Below are 19,154 nucleotides of genomic sequence, written 5' to 3'. Positions count from 1 at the left end.
TTTTTATTTTTTGCGGTACGCGGGCCTCTCACTGTTGGGGCCCCTCCCGTTGCGGAGCACAGACTCCGGACGTGCAGGCTCAGCGGCCATGGCTCACGGGCCCAGCCGCTCCGCGGCATGTGGGATCTTCCCGGACCAGGGCACGAACCCGTGTCCCTTGCATCGGCAGGTGGACTCTCAACCACTGCGCCACCAGGGAAGCCCAACACCTTTACTTGTATTATCTTGTTTCATCATTTCAGAAACCCTATAAGGTAGGTTCTATATTACCCTCTTATAAAAGAGGGGGAACTGAAATTAAATATCTTTCCCAGAATCATACAAATAGTAAATGATGGAGCCATTTACCATACCTGAACCCTGGCATCTGACACCCAAGCCCTTAACCACTATATTATAGGTCTAATAATACTTGAATGAAGTGCCTTTACTTACCGGTAACCAGAGGCAGGGTCAGAAGCCTTGGCACTTTTACTTTTTATCTCCTATCAGATGTATTTAACATGCACCCAAATTTTGGTTATAAACAAAGCTTAGAAGATTTTTATAATTTTACTGTAGTCAAATGTAACTCATTTAACTTATGATTGGTTATAATTTCTCAGCAATTATTATGCAGACTTGAGAACTCTCACTGTGAGAGAACTCTAACCTGCAAATTGTTCTTAAATGTCATGAGATGTTTATGAATTTCTCCTTCACCAATAATTCCCCTAACCCTGCTCTATTTTTTCCTCTTATCCATCACACTTATTATCTCTAACATACCGTATAATTTGCTTATTTTTGTGTCCGTTATTCACCCACAAGGGCAGGAATATTTGTCTGCTTAGTTCTGTCTATATCTTTAATTGGTGTAGCACTTATGTAGCCCTGAAACTATAGTGCCTGAAACTATACCTGGCCAGAGAAACAGCTCAGCAGATCTTTGGTGAATGAATGGCAGAAACGTATGCTTCCAGGAATGAATGAATGAGTGAATAGGCCAACGAATTGTAAATTGAACACTTAATGAAGATTGGCTCTATTATTTTCATTTGGTGATTTTATTTTTTCTTTTAGAGCCAACTCTTTTTTTCAGGGTTCAGGTTTCAAACACTTCTGTAGGCCCTGGGAGGCCAGAGATTTTGTGTCTCTATGCCAGATGGCTAAAACAGTCCTGAGGATCCAAAACAATGTTTTGTGGCCTTTTCCTTTATCTCTTAAAAACCAACATCAGCAATGAGCAGCCTGCCTCAAATGAGACTGGCAACAAGGCAGGACGCATTAAAAAAACAAAACAAAACAAAACAAAAAACTCCTGGCAGCATTAATATAGCAATTTTTCTAGCAACCTCCATCAGTGTCCAGGTCCAATGCACGCTGTTATATGTGCAAAACATCTGACATACGCGTAACAGGCTTGAACCCCTGGCTGTCGTTTGTATTTCAAAACTGGGGTGCACTAGATAAATGCAGGAATCAGGAACCATCCCTCCTAGTCAAGCATTTGTGGCTCAGTTCTCAGAGCCAGGCCAAATGAGTAATTATAGCTTCCCTCTGTGGTGTACAGGGCAGGAGGCTGATTTAATAAAGGAAGCCTGCTGTCTGTCTCCAGCCTGGCTCTGACTCATGGGACCAGGGAGTCCCAAACTCGCTACCCACAGAGGGCGGCGAGCAGCTGCGGGGGGTGGTAGGTGCGGGTGGCTGCCTAGAAAAGCCGAAAGCCCAGAGAATGAGGAAACTCCCTGCTTGGCCCTGACGAACCTGCAGCTGGAGCCAGAGGAAGTGAGGCTCAGACAGCGCAGCTGCTGTTCCAGCAACTGCAGACCCTGCCACACCCTTGAAAGGAGGCCCCCCCCGCCGCGTGGAGATGTAAAATAAAATGGGTTAGTAATCTTCACATTCGGGATTAATTGGGGGAGAAACCAAATCGCCTCTATGAGGGACGGCTGCCTTTGCATGCTAGGCCGGTGGCTTGGGTTTCTTGGAGGGGCCTTGGGTGGATGGAGTCGGAGAGATGAGCGCTCTGTCCTTCTGATTTCCCACTTGGGCAGGGGAGGCAGCTAATTAGGTCTTTACAGCCACAGTGGCAGTTTGACCTGGGAGTGGCTTCAGCTCCGTGAGGGCGACAGCCTGCTCTGGGGAGGATTTGGACTCCACCCTAGTCGGGTCACCGGCGGTCATTTTATCCTTCCTTCTGTCTCCTTCCTCCTCCTCCCCTGGCAGGCAGCCAGATGGTGACAACTTGCCCTCCTCCTCCAGGCCCTGTGGGCCAGGAGACTCCAGCCCGCACCCCTTCCCTTCCCGCTGAGTCATCCACCTCCCGGTCAGGTGATCCTCCCCTGGCCCTTCCGAGAGCACCTTGACCCATATTCTGAACTCTCCATTGCAGCAGGTTCGAATCGTCCTGAGAGAGGGCCCGCCAGGCCAGCGGGCAGGGGGCCCAGGTGCCGCTGCTGGCAGCCCCAGGCTGCAGACCAGGCACCCCGGGCAGTAGGAGCGGGGTGCCCCCCACTGAGAACCACCAGAAAAGCCTGAAAACTGGAGAGTTAGGAGGCTGTGTGCCCGGCAGGGGGAGGGAGGTGTCGAGTTGAGTCAGCTGGGAAAGCTGACAGCCACTGGGAGACACACGCTTCCTCCCCTCCTGCTTCGGGCTGGTGGCTCCGTGCCAGGCCCCGACTGAGCAGGCTGCCGGGGACAAGCAGGGCAGTGAAGGGCACATGCGATCCCGGCTCCAGGGTTGGGTGATACTGCTGTCCAGGGGAGGGGAAAGGTGAGGAGCTATGCAAATCATGGGATCAACCTAGATGACTCATCAGGATAATCCCAGCCCCGAGAAAATGGCTCCACCCCACCCCTACCCACAAGGAACAAGTTCCCGTCCCCCAGTCACCCACAAAACAGCCTCGACTAACTTTGTCTATGGGTTCTTTGTGCAGTTGCGGCCTGTGCACTCTTTGTGTCCCCTGGATGTGAGGATAACGGGGGCGGTGCTGTGGGAAAGGAAATCAGCAGGGAAGGGTTCAGAATCAAACTTCAGTCACTGTAGGCCTCAGTCTCCAATCTGTCACCGGGGGCAGGGGTTTAATAAAATCACACTACGTACATCAAATGGTGTGAGCGTCAGGTCAGATGGCATGTGTAAAAATATTCTATTAATCATGCTTAATTATGCGTAACTATACGATGTTCTCTAGATTGTTATATCATTCCGTCCTTCTTCTCTTTTTTTTTTTTTTTTTTTTAAATTTTTTTGGCTGCGCCCTGCCGCACACAGGATCTCCCCCGACCAGGGATCAAACCCGCACCTCCTGTAGTGAAAGGGCAGAGCCTTAACCACTGGACCGCCAGGGACCCCCCAACCCCAGGCCCAGCCCCTTCTGAGAGGATCATTTTATTTGCTGAATGTCCCAGACATAGAAGAGCCTGGCCCTGGGTGTGTTCACAAATGCAAACAGAAAGCGGTAGTTTCTGGCTACATTGTAGTCTATCAAGTCTAATGCACAGCCCCACGTAGCATGATTACACACGACTCACAGGTTAACTGTACATCCTTTTATTCTTTCATATCAAGAAAAGCTGTGCCTGTATCATAATTTGGATAATAATCTGCAGACTGGAGCAAAGTCCATTTTTTTAATCAGAATGTAAACTTAAGAAGAAGTTACTGCCTGGGGCACAGTGAGTGCTAGATGGCAGGGCAGGTGCAAGTGACATGGGTGGAAGCAAAGACGAAGGGAAGAGGGAAAGAAGGGAATTAGTAACTGTAGGAGCAGAACTGGATTTACCAGGAAGCTAATGATGCTTAAATTTCAGGCCCCTTCATTTGCATGCATTCCAAGGCCTGGTACCTAATTTTTTTTTTTTTTTTTTTTTTTTTTTGCGGTACGGGGGCCTCTCACTGTCGTGGCCTCTCCCGTTGCGGAGCACGGGCTCCGGACGCGCAGGCTCAGCGGCCATGGCTCACGGGCCCAGCCGCTCCGCGGCATGTGGGATCCTCCCAGACCAGGGCACGAACCCGTCTCCCCTGCATCGGCAGGCGGACTCTCAACCACTGCGCCACCAGGGAAGCCCCCTGGTACCTAATTTTTAATTTGTAATTACGTATTCCTTTCCTAAAAGCGAGCCCACAGTATTGTATACACTTCAGGCCCCACCACACCTGGATCTGCCCCTTTCCAGAAGGTCTCTGAGAGACTCAACCTTTGTTCTTGTATAAGATTCACAAGCACAAAAGAAATGCAAGTGGTATGGGGGATGTGGCGTTTCCACGTTGTCTCCACCGTGAACTCCAAATCTGAAATTTGCAGGAAGATCCACATGTAAGCCAGGCAAGGACAACACCCTAAGGAATGGGATGTAGAAAGAGGGTGGAGGTCAGGAATGCACAGAATTATTGGGCCAATTCCAACTGACTTCCCGAATCCACTGTGGTAGTTCCAGGACTCTGCAGTGTCCAGGTTTGAATCTGGTTGCACAGCGTGGGGCAGTGGAAAGACAGTGGCTTGCAATCTGGAAGTCTCTAACTAGTCCTGGCTGGTCTTCTCTAGTCCTCTCTCATTAACTAGCTCTGTGGCCCTGGTGGAGTAACTTAACCTCTTTGGGTCTACATTTAAGAGAACGGTGGGTGCTTTCAGAGTGCTTTGCTTAAATTGCCTTGTTCATCACTGTATTCCCATTGTTGAGTGCAGTGTAATAATAATAAAAGTAATAATTAGTATTATTTTATATTAATAGCAAAAACTTACATAGTGCTTATAGATGTGGAAACTGAAGTACAAAGCTGTTACTAAATTTCCCCAGGTCATCCATCTAGTACACGGCAAAGCTGTGATTCAAACTCAAGCAGTCTGGCTCCAGAGTCCCCCTTTTCAATCACTTTACATTTTAAATAAATATTTTTTTTAACTAATAGATTTTATTTTTTAGAACACTTATAGATTTACAGAAAAATTGAGAGACAGTACAGAGAGTTTGAGGAATGAAGCAAATCAGCAAATGAAGTATCATTACCCAAGGGACATGGGAAAGGAACTGGTGAGCTCTCCATTTTGTATAGGTTACTCCACCTAATTCTCATAGCTAACTGCTTTGTTAAGTAGGTAGCATTAACAGCATTTTTCAGTGAGGAAACTAAGGCTCAGAGAGGCTAGGGGACTTGTCCCAGGTAATGCAGCAGATGGAGGTTCAAGACTAGAAAGTTATGATGTATCAGATCCTAAAGATATGTTTGCCTCTCTGAAAACTTCGTAATTATCACCAAAAGGTATTTTGTCTTATGTTTATTTCCCTAACGTTCACCTCTAGTGCCACAGAGTTTTAAAAATGCTTTGTAACCTTTTATATCTTTTGGTCCAGGAAGGTGGGTGAGGCAGTGATTATGATTCCATTTTATAGAGGCGGCTACTCAGGCTGTAAAAATTAAGATCCTGTGTTAAGTGCTGAGGTAGAGTCAGGACTGAAAGACGATTTGTTGACTCTCCTGCCTTTTCATTCAAGCATCCCTCCATCATAAACTACCTCATTGCACGTTTACTCTTGCTAAGCCCACACAGAGGAAATACCTTGTTTGCTATGAGTCCCCAACGGGCTGCCTCTCTTCCCAGAGGTCGGCCAAGAAAATTTTTCCAAAACCGAAGCTTTGACTTCGTTTAAGTCCTTTACTACATGTTTGGCATTTTATCTGCTTGGTTGCCAAAGCATGGAGAGAAAGGGTTAACTGGGACATTTTCTTTTCCCCCCGTACTGAACCAACCCAAGGGGGAGCTGGCCATTTTCAGTTAAAGAAGGTTGTGCCTGACTCTGATGGCACAATCAGAAACTGCGTTGCCAGTGTTGGAAACCCATTTCATGATGGCAGCAAAGAAAGGGTTTCCACTCTGCCCTCAGCTCTCCGGCCAATATAAGTATACTTATGAAGCAAGCAAATTATCTTTGGCATTTCCCCTTCCTTCACAGCCTCAAGCTGGAGGCACCCAACTTATTACCCCAGAGCAGAGCATATTCTTTTTCGTTTGTTTGTTTGTTTTTACTTGATCTTCTCATTTTGAAAAAATTTCAAACCTATGAAAATGGTGCAAGAATGAGGCGTCATAGATTAAGAAGGGCTTACTTAACGTTTTTATTTTAATTTTTTATACAATTTTTAAAGATTACTCTCCACTTACATTTGTTACAGAATGTTGGCTGTATTCCCCATATTGTACAATACATCCTTGTAGCCTGTCTTACACCCAGTAGTTTGAGCAGCCTGCCTCAAATGAGACTGGCAACACTGCCCACCTCCTGTACCGCCCCTCCCCTCCAAGAGGGTTAATAAACTTTAAAAATCTTATTTAATGTAATTTTTTTTTTTTTTTTTTGGCGGTACGCGGGCCTCTCACTGTTGTGGCCTCTCCCGTTGCTGAGCGCAAGCTGTGGACGCGCAGGCTCAGTGGCCATGGCTCACGAGCCCAGCTGCTCTGCGGCATGTGGGATCTTCCCAGACTGGGGCACGAACCCATGTCCCCTGCATCGGCAGGCGGACTCTCAACCACTGCACCACCAGGGAAGCCCTGTAATTTTATTTTACTCTAAAATATTAATTTAATTTATTTTGACTAGGAGTTACATTTGTCTGGTTCAAAATTCAAGAGGATATACAGTGAGAAGTGTCTCCCAAACCTTGTTCCCCATTATCCAGTGTCCTTTTCTAGAAGAAGCCAATGATTCAGTTTATTATGTACCCTTCCAGAGATATTTCATATGTATACAAGAAAATATAATTGTATGCATGTATTCTTGTTTTGCCTTTTTTTCCCCATGATAGCATACTCTATTATCCCACATCTTGGTTTTGTATTTGAAATCATTCTAATTCCATTCATAAAGAGTACTCTCATTTTTTAAAAATGATTTTATTGTATTCCATTGTATGGGTATTCCATAATTTGTTTAACCAGGTCCCCAAGGTGATCACTTAAGTTGTTTCTAAACTTTTGCCTTTACTGACAGTACTGTAATGAATAACCCTGTACATGTGTTATTCCTTAGGATAGATTGTAATAGAGGCCAGAATTAAGGTTCTACTATGAGATTATGTTCGGGAGGTTTCATAAGTTCAGGTACTTAGAAGGCAGGCCATTCCTTGCCTCTGTTCTACACTCCTTTGATCTGTGATTGGTAACCTAATCTTACATGCTCTAGGTCTTTAAATTTTCATTGGTGCTATCTCCAGTCACAGCAGTGATAAAAGAACTTTTCAGCATTGTCTCATGCTAAGATGGTCTGTTTCTCACTGGTCTCTGGTGCCCACCTCTGCTCAGAACATTGGCCAGTTAGTTCAACAAATAGTACCTGTGTTGCTACCATGAATCTAAACTGGTCTGGGACCCATCAGTCAATTTGTGTTCTAACCTTGGTGCCAGGTTAGAACACTTGAACCAGAAGTTCAGGCTTCATGCTGTTTGTATTTGAGAAATAAATCAAAGTTTCCCAAGTGTGCTGTTAGAAGAATTCAAAGAAGCATGGTAAAAAGGTATAAATACCACCACCAACAACAAAATGATAAATAGTTATTTCCCAAAGGACAGCTGGAAGGCAGTGCTGCAAAGTTAAGTAGCCAGGAACATCCTCTGCTGCTTTTTCAAATTAGGTCTTGTTACATATATTTACTAGGACATAGTTCAGATAAAGAACTGAACTCCATCATTGTTAGCTCAGAGGAAAAGCAGAAAGGTTCATAATCTAGTTAAAGATGCAACTGCCGCAATAAACACACACACACACACCACACCACCACCATCACCATACCCCACACCCCACACCTTACATATGGTGTGGTTACACTGTAGCATTTCGAAAAAAAAAAAAAAGCAATCTCATTTAGCATCCTGCTTCCCAGATGGGCTACCCTACATCTATTCTAAATATTAAAAAAAAAAAAGACTGTATTTCGTCCTTGAAAATATTTAGGAAAGAAAATACGTATGTTCGTTCCACCAAATATATATGTATATAAAGGAAAGATTACATCAAAACTTCTGAGCAACCTTCCAGCTTTAAAATATGTAGTCACTCTCATCATCAAGAAGTTCTCCTTGGACTTCCCTGGTGGTACAATGGTTAAGAATCCGCCTGCCAATGGAGGGGACACGGGTACGAGCCCTGGTTCGGGAAGATCCCACATGCCGCAGATCAGCTAAGCCGGTGTGGCACAACTACTGAGCCTGTGCTCTAGAGCCCGCGAACCACAAGTACTGAAGCCCACGCACCTAGAGCCCATGCTCCGCAACGAGAGAAGCCACCACAATGAGAAGCCTGCGTCCCACAATGAAGAGTAGCCCCCGCTCACTGCAACTAGAGAAAGCCTGCACGCAGCAACAAAGACCCAATGCAGCCAAAAATAAATAAACTTATATTAAAAAAAAGAAGTTCTCCTTTCCATCTGTTAACCATTTTAAAAAAAATATTTATTTATTTATTTGGTTGCCCCAGGTCTTAGTTGTAGCAGGCGAGCTCCTCAGTTGCGGTACGTGTACTCCTTAGTTGTGGCATGGGAACTCTTGGTTGCAGCATGCATGTGGGATCTAGTTCCCTGACCAGAGATCGAACCTGGGCCCCCTGCATTGGGAGTGCAGTCTTAACCACTGAGCCACCAGGGAAGTCCCCTGTTAACTATTGAAATAATTGTCACCCGAGGCTTGAGCATGATCCGTGACAAGTTCATTTATTTCATAAACCTTTACTGAGTATCTGCTGTGGACCAGGCACTGCCACAGCACTGAGGATGTGGTGGACAGACAGAGATCTTTATCCCACGGGGCTTATGTTCTAGTGGAGGCGGAGAGACAGTAAACAACAACAAAAGATACAGTATATCATATGGTGCTAAGTGATATGGGGACAAATAAAGCAGGGGACGCAGTAGGGAGTGTGGGGACGAGGGGGGAGGGTCACATTTTTTAAAATATTTATTTATTTATTTATTTATTTTGGGCTGCATTGTGTTTTCGTTGCTTCCTGCAGGCTTTCTCTAGTTGCGGTGAGCGGGGGCTGCTCTTCGTTGCTGTGCGTGGGCTTCTCATTGCGGTGGCTTCTCTTGTTCCGGAGCAAGCACGGGCTCTAGGCACACGGGCTTCAGTACTTGTGGCACGCAGGCTCAGTAGTTGTGACTCACAGGCTCTAGAGCGCAGGCTTGGTAGTTGTGGCACGCAGGCTTAGTTGCTCTGCGGCATGTGGGATCTTCCCGGACCAGGGCTCGAACCCGTGTCGCCTGCATTGGCGGGCAGATTCTTAACCACTGTGTCACTAGGGAAGTCCGAGGGTCACAATTTTAATTTGTGAGGTTAAGGAAGGCCTCACTGAGAAAGTAGCATTTGAACAAAGTCCTGGAGGAGGGGAGGTGATATAATGGTGGCCCTTCAGGTATAAAGTAAATAAACCTCCTTTGTGGTATGATTTGAGGATAAGCCCTTTTTATCTCCAAATGTTCTTTTCACCAACTAATCATGATCCCTAAAATTCTATTATTAGTGATACACACTTAGGTTAAGATGCTAAAATAAAAAATATACAGTTCTGAACAATTAAAACCTTTGGGTGAATTTGTTTATCTGATACTTTTGTAAGCTTCAGCGATGGAGGAGAGTAAGGTGATTGAACAGGGGGAGGTATGTGCAGTGATAACAGATTTGAGGACCTGCTAGGAGCAAGAATGTGACACAAGGGCCTGGGTTGCCGCTGCTGGGAGCAGGCCTGAATCCTCCTTAAGAATTGCTCTCATTTTGCCTGCTGTGTCCACGCCCATGTTGCCCAGTCCTGGGGCTGATCCAGGGGTTCTCAGCCAGTTCCTCCTGACCATAGTGCTAAGGGAGGTGCTCTGGGATGCAGGAAACAGGCTGATGGGTGCTTTAATAACATCTCCCGGGGGGCTCGGCAGAGTGTTTGGAGTTGTGCTGCAGACAGTCGTGTAAAAGGGGACACACAGGAAAGCAAGTCTGAGACTTGTAGCTCTATTAGTCTATGGTTAATTTAACAGCTCTCAGAAAAATAAACGAGTCAGGAAACTCTGAAAGTTTCCTCCTTAATCAATGCAAGAAAGCAGCATTATGTATGATGACATTCACCTCATCTTTTTTTTTATAAATTTATTTATTTATTTTTGGCTGTGTTGGGTCTTTGTTTCCGTGTGAGGGCTTTCTCTAGTTGTGGCAAGTGGGGGCCACTCTTCATCACGATGCGCGGGCCTCTCACTGTCGCGGCCTCTCTTGTTGCAGAGCACAGGCTCCGGACGCGCAGGCTCAGTAGTTGTGGCTCACGGGCCCAGTTGCTCCGTGGCATGTGGGATCTTCCCAGACCAGGGCTTGAACCCGTGTCCCCTGCATCCGCAGGCAGATTCTCAACCACTGCGCCACCAGGGAAGCCCTCACCTCATCTTTTGAAATGAGATTATCCCCTATGTCTGTATCTTAGGTTTACCTTTGTTCCTATAAGTCCCATTCTCAAAAATCCTGCTATAGACAAAAGCTTTAGACCATGGGTCACAAACTCAAATGCCTACAGGGACCAGAGAATAATGGACACAAGTAGGTAGGGATTGGTGGGGACCGAGACACAGTGGAGAGTGCTTGCCTCTTCTCAGCTCCTGGGAGTGAGTGTTATCAACTGGGAATGAAAGTTCAGTATTGCTAGAATTTTTCATTTTTCAACAGAAGGTGGAAATCCAAATTTTTAGGCAAAATCTTCTGATTTTTAAATGTTGGCAACCAGTCCAAGACAGTTGGATACACTGTTCAGACCATTTATGATGTCTGATATAAACAGAGAATTTTGGTACATTATGGAACACGATAGCAAAGGTAGGCAGAGGAGGGACATCTGATCAACCTGCAAGTTTGAGAAGGTAAATTTTTTAGGGAGTTGACTGCTTTGCCAAGGTTCTGCCTCATCTCTTTAACCAGTTATCTTGGGAAATAAATCAAAATTTCCCAAGTGTGCTATTTGAACAATTCAAAGCTAGGAACCTTGGAGTCGTCCTGGTGGCATGGGAGAAAACGCTGAACAGAGAATTCAAAGGCCTGGGTCCTAGTGTTGGTTCTTTCACAAACTCAGGGTGCTACCTTGGGTGGATCTCTCAGTCCCTTGGGGTTTAATTCCCTTATCTGCAGAATGAGGGGCTGGACTTAACGGATTTTTAGAATGTCCCCCTCCAAGCCCAGGAAGTCTTCAGACATGCATTCGAGGGGTGGAGAAGGGCAGGGCATCCCAAAGCTCACAGAAAGGCTGCTCAGCTTTTGTTCTGTTTTTTCGTTCGGGACTTCTGCTTTTCTGTGTGTTAGATCTTGAGCTTCTGGAAAAAAAATTTTTTTTTCAAGAAAGAGTTTCCTCATTTTCAAAAAAGTTTCAAACTCATTGAATTAGTTGATCAGTATCAGTAATATGTTATTAGTTGAGGTTTGCAAACTCTGTGAAGTGTGCAGCTAATGGAAATGACAGGTCTTTCCTCCATTTGTCTACCACTGCTTGTCTGATTACAGCTGCTGCCAGCTCCCACCTCAGGCATAAATCAGATCAACAGGTGGCCAACGAATAGTTTGGGAAGACCTGACACAAGACCCAGTTCAATAGATTGTTTGGGGGGATTTAAGGTGATCAGATGTGTGATACTATATATACCTGTAAAATAGAGTCGTATTTGCTACTAAATAAGCTTTTCCTGGTTCCCATGATTTGGTAAATTATATCAACATTTCACAGTTATCTGCAGCTTCTAGGGGCTCTGACACTGGGAGAAATCTGAAAGTCACTCGACTGACTTTTAAAAAGTAGCTATAATTTTTTTTTTTTTTTTTTTGCGGTACGCGGGCCTCTCACTGCTGTGGCCTCTCCCGTTGAGGAGCACAGGCTCCGGACGCGCAGGCTCAGCGACCATGGCTCACGGGCCCAGCCACTCTGCGGCATGTGGGATCCTCCCGGACCAGGGCACGAACCCGTGTGCCCTGCATCGACAGGCGGACTGTCAACCACTGCGCCACCAGGGAAGCCCCAAAAGAGATATTTTTAATCTCTATTTTACTAATAAATAAGGAAACTAAGGCAAGGTGAGGTTAAAGACTTACCTGGACCACATAGGATTCTAACCCATACCTGTCCCAGCATGTTCTCAGCCAGACAACCTCAAAGGCCGCTTCTAACCTTGAGAAGTTAGGAGGCAGGACTTCTTCTGTTTTAAGCTGTCCTAGGATCAGCTGCAAAACTGCTGTCAACTTGCAACTTTCCAGATCCTCTTACCTACTGAAACCCTTGAATTAAGTTTCGTTAACTCATAGTTATTCAAGTTTAGTGCCCTGATCTTTACTAATAAGAGGGTCTCTGAATTTAAATAGTCCCTTGCATAGCCAGGACATCTTCTGTAGCAGATGAAAGAACTTTAGATCAGACTTTTGGGGATGAATAAGTGGATTTATCGTGTTATGTCTGTACTTGGCCAAGCTGAGTTTCTCCTGTTGCAAAAGAAATGGCTTTCCCTGTTGGGTGATCTACCTACTGTTCTGGTCTAATGGATTCAGTTTCCCTAGTGGACAACTTTTTTGTTCAACACTTTGCTGGGCACATAGTACAGCCTAGGTCAGTATTTCTAATGACTGTAACCATTTATTATGGATTTATTTACTTATTTATTTGCTTAAAAGTTCACCTACGTGGGCTTCCATGGTGGCACAGTGGTTAAGAATCTGCCTGCCAACGCAAGGGACACGGGTTCGAGCCCTGGTCCGGGAAGATCCCACATGTCATGGGGCAGCTGAGCCCGTGCACCACAACTACTGAGCCTGCGCTCTAGAACCCGCGAGCCACAACTACTGGAGCCCGCACACCTAGAGCCCGTGCTCCGCAACAAGAGAAGCCACCGCAATGAGAAGCCCATGCACCGCAACGAAGAGTAGCCCCCTCTCGCCGCAACTAGAGAAAGCCCACGTGCAGCAACAAAGACCCAATGCAGCCAAAAATAAATAAATTAAATAAATAAAAATTTTAAAAGAGAACTTATAAAAAGAAGAAGTTCACCTACAAGACAGTAGACCAGTAATTTTCATTTACACACCACAACATTTTCAGAGAATAATGTTTGTGAACATTATTAGTAAGAAACAGAAATGTGAGGCAGAGAGCATAGGTGTTCCGATTCTCATTTAACAGGCAAGAAAAATTGTTTATAATTCATTCAGTTGGCAAGTGGTAGGGCCTGAATTTCTACTTGTAATCCTGTGTGTGCTCCATTTTACTATAGTCATTTGGTTTTTCTAACGAGGGGAAACCAATTGACTTTCAGCATGAATCTAGGTTTTGTTAACAGTTCTGATGGTGATTTTGAAAAATAAAGAAAAAATAGTTTATTAATCACACAGCTTGAGAAAAATATCAATAACCATTGCTTTTCCTTAAAAAAAAAAAAAGTAGAAGTCCCAATTATTCGTAAGGTCTTCAAGTTTAGAGTTTGCCATAACAAAAAATATGGACAAGTGTTTGAGCCCACCACTACTTGGTCTCTGTTTCCTGCAAGAAAGAGGATGGAATTTGGACACATCCCTCTGGGAGCATTGTTTTTTATTCGCTTTGCACTTGAGTGATTGGTTGATTGCCTCTGACTTCTACAGCTAAATGAAGGGGTTTGTTGATGACTTTCTTTTATGAAGGAAGAGAGAAGTGTGCTGGAACTTTCCCCTTTGAGTTTGAGGTTTTGAGAGCAGGTCCTAACAGATGAACCTCAGTTACTTGGGTGCCTTTCTCTTTCTTTCCTGGGAGGTTAATTTTTCATTTGGTTTGTGCCTAATTCTGCCCCTTTGCAATAGTGAGGCAGGTATCCAGAAGCCACAAGTGTAGTCTGAAGAACACTTTAGGTTGCCCTAGACAGAGGTGACACAGAAACGACTCACCTAGAAGATAAGAACATGGTAGTTGGGTAGTTATTCAGTTTCGTGTCACTTAGAGCAGTACTTTCTACCTTGGCTGAACAAGCAATGACACAAAGAGGTTTTAAAATGTATTGGTGCCTGAGACCCATCACCCCTAGGATGGGGCAAGGTCTAAGCAAAGGTAACTTTTGGTTTCCCAGGTGATTCTAGTATGCAGTTAGTTTTGAGAATCTCTCATTGAGGCTTCCAATATCTTATTCAAAACCAGGTGAGATAACCCCAAATGACAGCAGTTCTTTCTCCCAGGACATTACAGGTATTTCGGGTGAACATTTCATTCAGTGGAAAATACACATTCCTTTTTTTTTTAAGTGAGATTTTTAAAAAAAATTTATTTTATATTGGAGCACAGTTGATTAGCAATGTTGTGTTAGTTTCAGGTGTACAGCAAAGTGATTCAGTTATACATATACATGTATCTATTCTTTTTCAAATTCTTTTCCCATTCTGGTCATTATGGAATATTGAGTAGAGTTCCCTGTGCTATACAGTAGGTCCTAGTTGGTTATCTATTATAAATATAGTGGTGGAAATACACATTTCTTGAGCACCTGTGTTCTAGGTGTTGAGAATACTTGCAGGAACAAGACTGAGCCTGCCTTGGCCTCGAGATGCTTGGTTTCTAGTGGGCAGAGACAAACACACACACAGGACTGTGTTGTTTAGAAGGAAACCACCTGAGTAATTAGGGGTCAATGAAGGCCTCTGTGAGGAGCAGCCATACCTAGAGCCTACGGAAAGGCAGAGGGAATAGAGGGTGAAAAGTTCCCGAGACAAGGAAGAATGGTATGTTTGAGGAACAGAAAAGACTGCAGTCACTTTTGTTTATCTACAAACAGGAGTGCCAGAGAATGAGCAAGCTCCAGCCTGACATTTCTTACAGTTTCCACAAATCACTCAGTATATTCTTGCCAAATAGTACACACTCTGCAAAGGGAACACAAGGAGAAGTGTCTTCTAGGAGCCAGGGAACTGTGTGCTGGACAAAGAGGGCTCCATGGGATTAGCCAAAAATTGCTGACTATGAGAAAAAGTTAGGCAGTCCTCCATGACACTGAGATAAACCGTGAAAAAAGGGAAAATTCAATTATGTGTTTGATATCCAGAGGATTTGGCCTAATTCTTTGGTCTTTTATCTTGTTGCTAACCATCACTCAAATACAGCCAATCAGCAAGGCAGAACTGGCCCCATTTTGGAGGAAATTCAGTTCTCTGACATACTAGTTTTGAGGTCTCTACCCAACCAAACTTTCTGGAAGGTGAAATGTTTGTCAAACATTTGTAATGTTGGAGAAATCAAATATGTGCCTGTAGGAGACAATTTCTATGAATTTCTTGTTTTAAGAAACATTGACTCAGCTCCATTCCTGGTTTCCACACAAGACTTCTACTTAAACTGCGCAGGGTCTGAGAATTCCCTGACAGTCCAGTGGTTAGAACTCCACGCTTTCACTGACAAGGGCCCAGGTTCAGTCTCTGGTTGGGGAACTAAAATCCCGCAAGCCATGTGGCGTGGCCAAAAAGAAAAAAAAAGAAATTGTGCAGGGTCACTAACTGCTTACTATCTAATGGTAACCAGAAAGCTACACTGACTTACTTTCAACAAAATTTTCTAAGGCCTCTCTGCTCTTGAATTTAAAAAATTTTTTTTCAGTCATATAACCTGGAATTAATTTTCCTGGTTGGCATGTTGTTACTCTTCCTCTATAAAACAAACCATGGGGTTCAGTGCAGAGAAAACAACTATAATGAATATGCATCCTCAATCAGAATGTCCAGGAATTCCAATAATCTCCACATGCTTTTACGTAGGACCGCATGCTGCCTTGATAAAAAAAGAGTGCTTTAAAAGGTGATATTAATAAGAAAGACAGCCCTTCTTAAGAAATCCATATGAGGTAAGAAAAAACTCACTCAGTTATTTTAAAAAAATGCAAGACCATGTAATGGTTAAAGGATTTATTTTATTCCTAACAATAATATACGAGTTTTATAAGCTCTTTCCAAGACAGAATAAGGAGCGTGAAACCTGGCCGATGGAATTATGGAAAGATGGTGACCAAATTATAGTCATGGCTATAACTAACGAGGAAAAACAAGTCAAGAAATATTCAGAGGAAACCTGGTGCAATTTTCTCTTTTTTGAAGCTTAAACAAGACAAGATGGGTTTAAATTGCACCAGGATGGATTTCTCCTTGAAATAAGATGCCCATAATGCCTATAAAACAAACCAGTTGATTAGAAAAATACATGTCTACAGTTTCCATTAGTCCTTAGGCTCTGTGGTATAGAGTATACGTGGTTTTTTAGTATACCAATTACAGTACCTGTAAATGAAAGTTAAGTATTAATAAATTAATAAAAATAATTAATTAGTGGGTATTATTTACTTGACAAAACTTGCCATGAGGCGAAAGGACTATGCCTATCTTTTTCATTGTTGTATTCCCAGCACCTAGCACTGTACCTGACACTTCACGGATATTCTTTTTTTTTTTTTTTCGTTTTTCTTTTTTGGCCATGCACACCGTTTGCAGGACTTAGTTCCCTGACCAGGCATTGAACCCGGACCCTGGCAGTGAAAGCGCTTAGTCCTAACCACTGGACCACCAGGGAATTCCTTTTCAGAGATATTCTTTAAATATTTGTTGAATGAATTAATTTCTTAAATTACAGCTGCACATCATGCATTTCATTTCCCCAAACTTGATTTAGATATAACTTCTCCAGGAATGCTTATATTACCCAAAGAGAAGCAGATGAACAAAGAGAAGGAATAAGGTGCTCAGGGATGTCTTATCAAGGAAAACAGCAAAACCTCTTTTTTTTTCCCTGAAGACCTTTTAAGATTAGGACAAGCAACTTTTGTTTGTTTTGTTTTGTTTTTGGCTGTGCCATGCAGCATGTGGGATCTTAGTTCCCTGACTGGGGATCGAATCCGGGCCCTTGGCAGTGAGAGCTCGGAGTCCTAACCACTGGACCGCCAGGGAATTCCCAGGACAAGCAACTGTTTATAAAAGTGAAACAGTGGAAGATTTGAACTGTCAAGTAGGATCATGCTTTGAAGTATATTTCTAGCTAAAAGCAGGGAATAAAATAGATACAACTTAGAGACTCTAAGATCTGTCCCTGATTAAGTAGACCTAAGATAAGAGTCTGAAGAATGGCTGCCTGGCTGAACACATCCTTTGGATGTTGTTATCAGCAGCCACTAGATTTGAAAACAGTGCTGAACATGCTTTTAATTGATCTTTGAGGTGCTCTAAGCTACAACTGAAAGCCTGCCCTTTTTTCTGTTTGCTTGAAGAAGAGTCTGAAAAGGGAGGCTAAAGAGCTTTCTAATGATATCCTTTACCCTTTCTTCTAAAAAGAACCTATGTTTTCCACTGAGTTAAGAAAATTTCACAACACCCAGGGGCTAAAGTGAAGTTAGTTTTTATTCACTACTGAACCACCTTTCTTTTCCTAGAGTGGAAAAGTATCTAAGCTCTTCAAGCTACTATTCATCATTGCAGAAAGATGGAAATCATGTTATATTCCATAATATAATGGGGCATAAAACATTTAAGTTATGGATGTACATAAAATGTGTAAGAGAGTAAAAAAGCATTCCTAAAGTTTATAAGTACTTATAGTTGGTCTGTGAAACAACATTTTCTTTAGTGCCTCAACCTGTGAATGAATGTCAATAAAGATGAATGAGGGCTTCCCTGGTGGCACAGTGGTTGAGAGTCCGCCTGCCGATGCGGGACACGGGTTTGTGCCCCGGTCCGGGAAGATCCCACATGCTGCGGAGCGGCTAGGCCCATGAACCATGGCCGCTGAGCCTGCGTGTCCGGAGCCTGTGCTCCGCAACGGGAGAGGCCAAAACAGTGAGAGGCCTGCTTACCGCAAAAAAAAAAAAAAAAGATGAATGAGAAGATACTTTGTCCACACACATTTGTTCAGTATTTATTATTATTATTATTTTAATATATTTATTTATATTTGGCTGGGTTGGGTCTTCGTTGCTGCACGCAGGCTTTCTCTAGTTGCAGCGAGCGGGGGCTACTCTTCGTTGTGATTGTGATGGCTTCTCTTTGTTGGGGAGCACGGGCTCTAGGCACACGCGCTTCAGTAGTTGTGGAACGCGGGCTCAGTAGTGTGGCTCACGGGCTCTAGAGTGCAGGCTCGGTAGTTGTGGCACATGGGCTTAGTTGCTCCGTGGCATGTAGGATCTCCCCAGACCAGGGATTGAACCTGTGTACCCTGCATTGGCAGGCAGGTTCTTAACTGTGCCACCAGGGAAGTCCCCAGTATTTATTATTAATAATTTAATATTATTTATATGAAAATAATAATCCCTTCTTCTGTAGCCAACACAGCTCCCAGTCTGGTACACATACATGGTGAGGGTAAGGTAAATTATACCAAAGTTACAAAACTGGTGAGCCCAGTGTGAGAAATAACAGTGCCACTCCAACAGTCTTCAGATTAAAACAATTATTTGTTGCTTAATTAATATAAATATAATTAAAATATATCTGTTCCTTTTGTCTCAACATGTGTTCCTATATATGTGTGTGTGTGTGTGTGTGTGTGTGTGTGTATACACATATATACATAATATATGGATTTAATGAATGTAATACTATAAAAAGAAGTTGCTGGCTAGGCATTACTTTTTAAAAAACAGCTTTATTGAAATAGTATTTACTTACCATAAAATTCACACTTCAGTGGTATTTCATATATCCACAGAGTTGTACAAACATCACCACAATCTAATTTCAGAACATTTTCATTACCCCCCATAAGTACCTATTATCAATCACTCTCCATTCTTCGTCCCCTTCCCTCCAACCCAGTCCTAGGCAACCACTAATCCACTTTCTGTCTCTCTAGATTTGCTTATTCTGACACATTTCATATAAATGGAATCATATATGTGGCCTTTTGTATCTGGCTTTTATCACTCTACATAATGTTTTCAAGGTTATTCCATGTTGTAGCATGTAGCAGTACTCAATCCTTTTTTTAAAAAAATATTTATTTATTTATTTAGGCTGCGCCGGGTCTTAGTTGCAGCACGTGGGATCTTCGTTGTAGCATGCAGGATCTTTAGTTGTGGCATGCGGACTCTTAAGTTGCAGCATGCATGAAGGATCTAGTTCCCCCACCAAGGATCGAACCCAGGCCTCCTGCATTGGGAGCACAGAGTCTTACCCACTGGAACGTCA

At 43.6% G+C, this 19,154-nt stretch overlaps 1 protein-coding gene across 4 annotated transcripts in view; it reads left to right on the top strand.

Annotated features, from left to right (window-relative positions):
* CHD9 (chromodomain helicase DNA binding protein 9) overlaps positions 1 to 19,154 on the top strand; it is a 246,307-nt gene that overhangs the window by 27,356 nt on the left and 199,797 nt on the right. For 2 of the 4 annotated variants that reach the window (XM_081216476.1, XM_081216473.1), the window contains exon 1: positions 1,683 to 1,868. The exons of the other annotated variants lie outside the window; for them this stretch is intronic. The gene's annotated coding sequence lies outside the window, so the exon portion shown is untranslated. Of the gene's footprint in view, positions 1 to 1,682; positions 1,869 to 19,154 lie in introns of those variants that run through there. 4 annotated transcript variants of the gene reach the window in all.

This window comes from Mesoplodon bidens, assembly GCF_964165515.1.
Source record: "Mesoplodon bidens genome assembly, chromosome: 18".
Classification (NCBI taxonomy): domain Eukaryota; kingdom Metazoa; phylum Chordata; class Mammalia; order Artiodactyla; family Ziphiidae; genus Mesoplodon; species Mesoplodon bidens.
The sequence above is the reverse complement of the archived record's forward strand: the minus strand, read 5'-3'. Positions and strand labels throughout refer to the sequence as shown.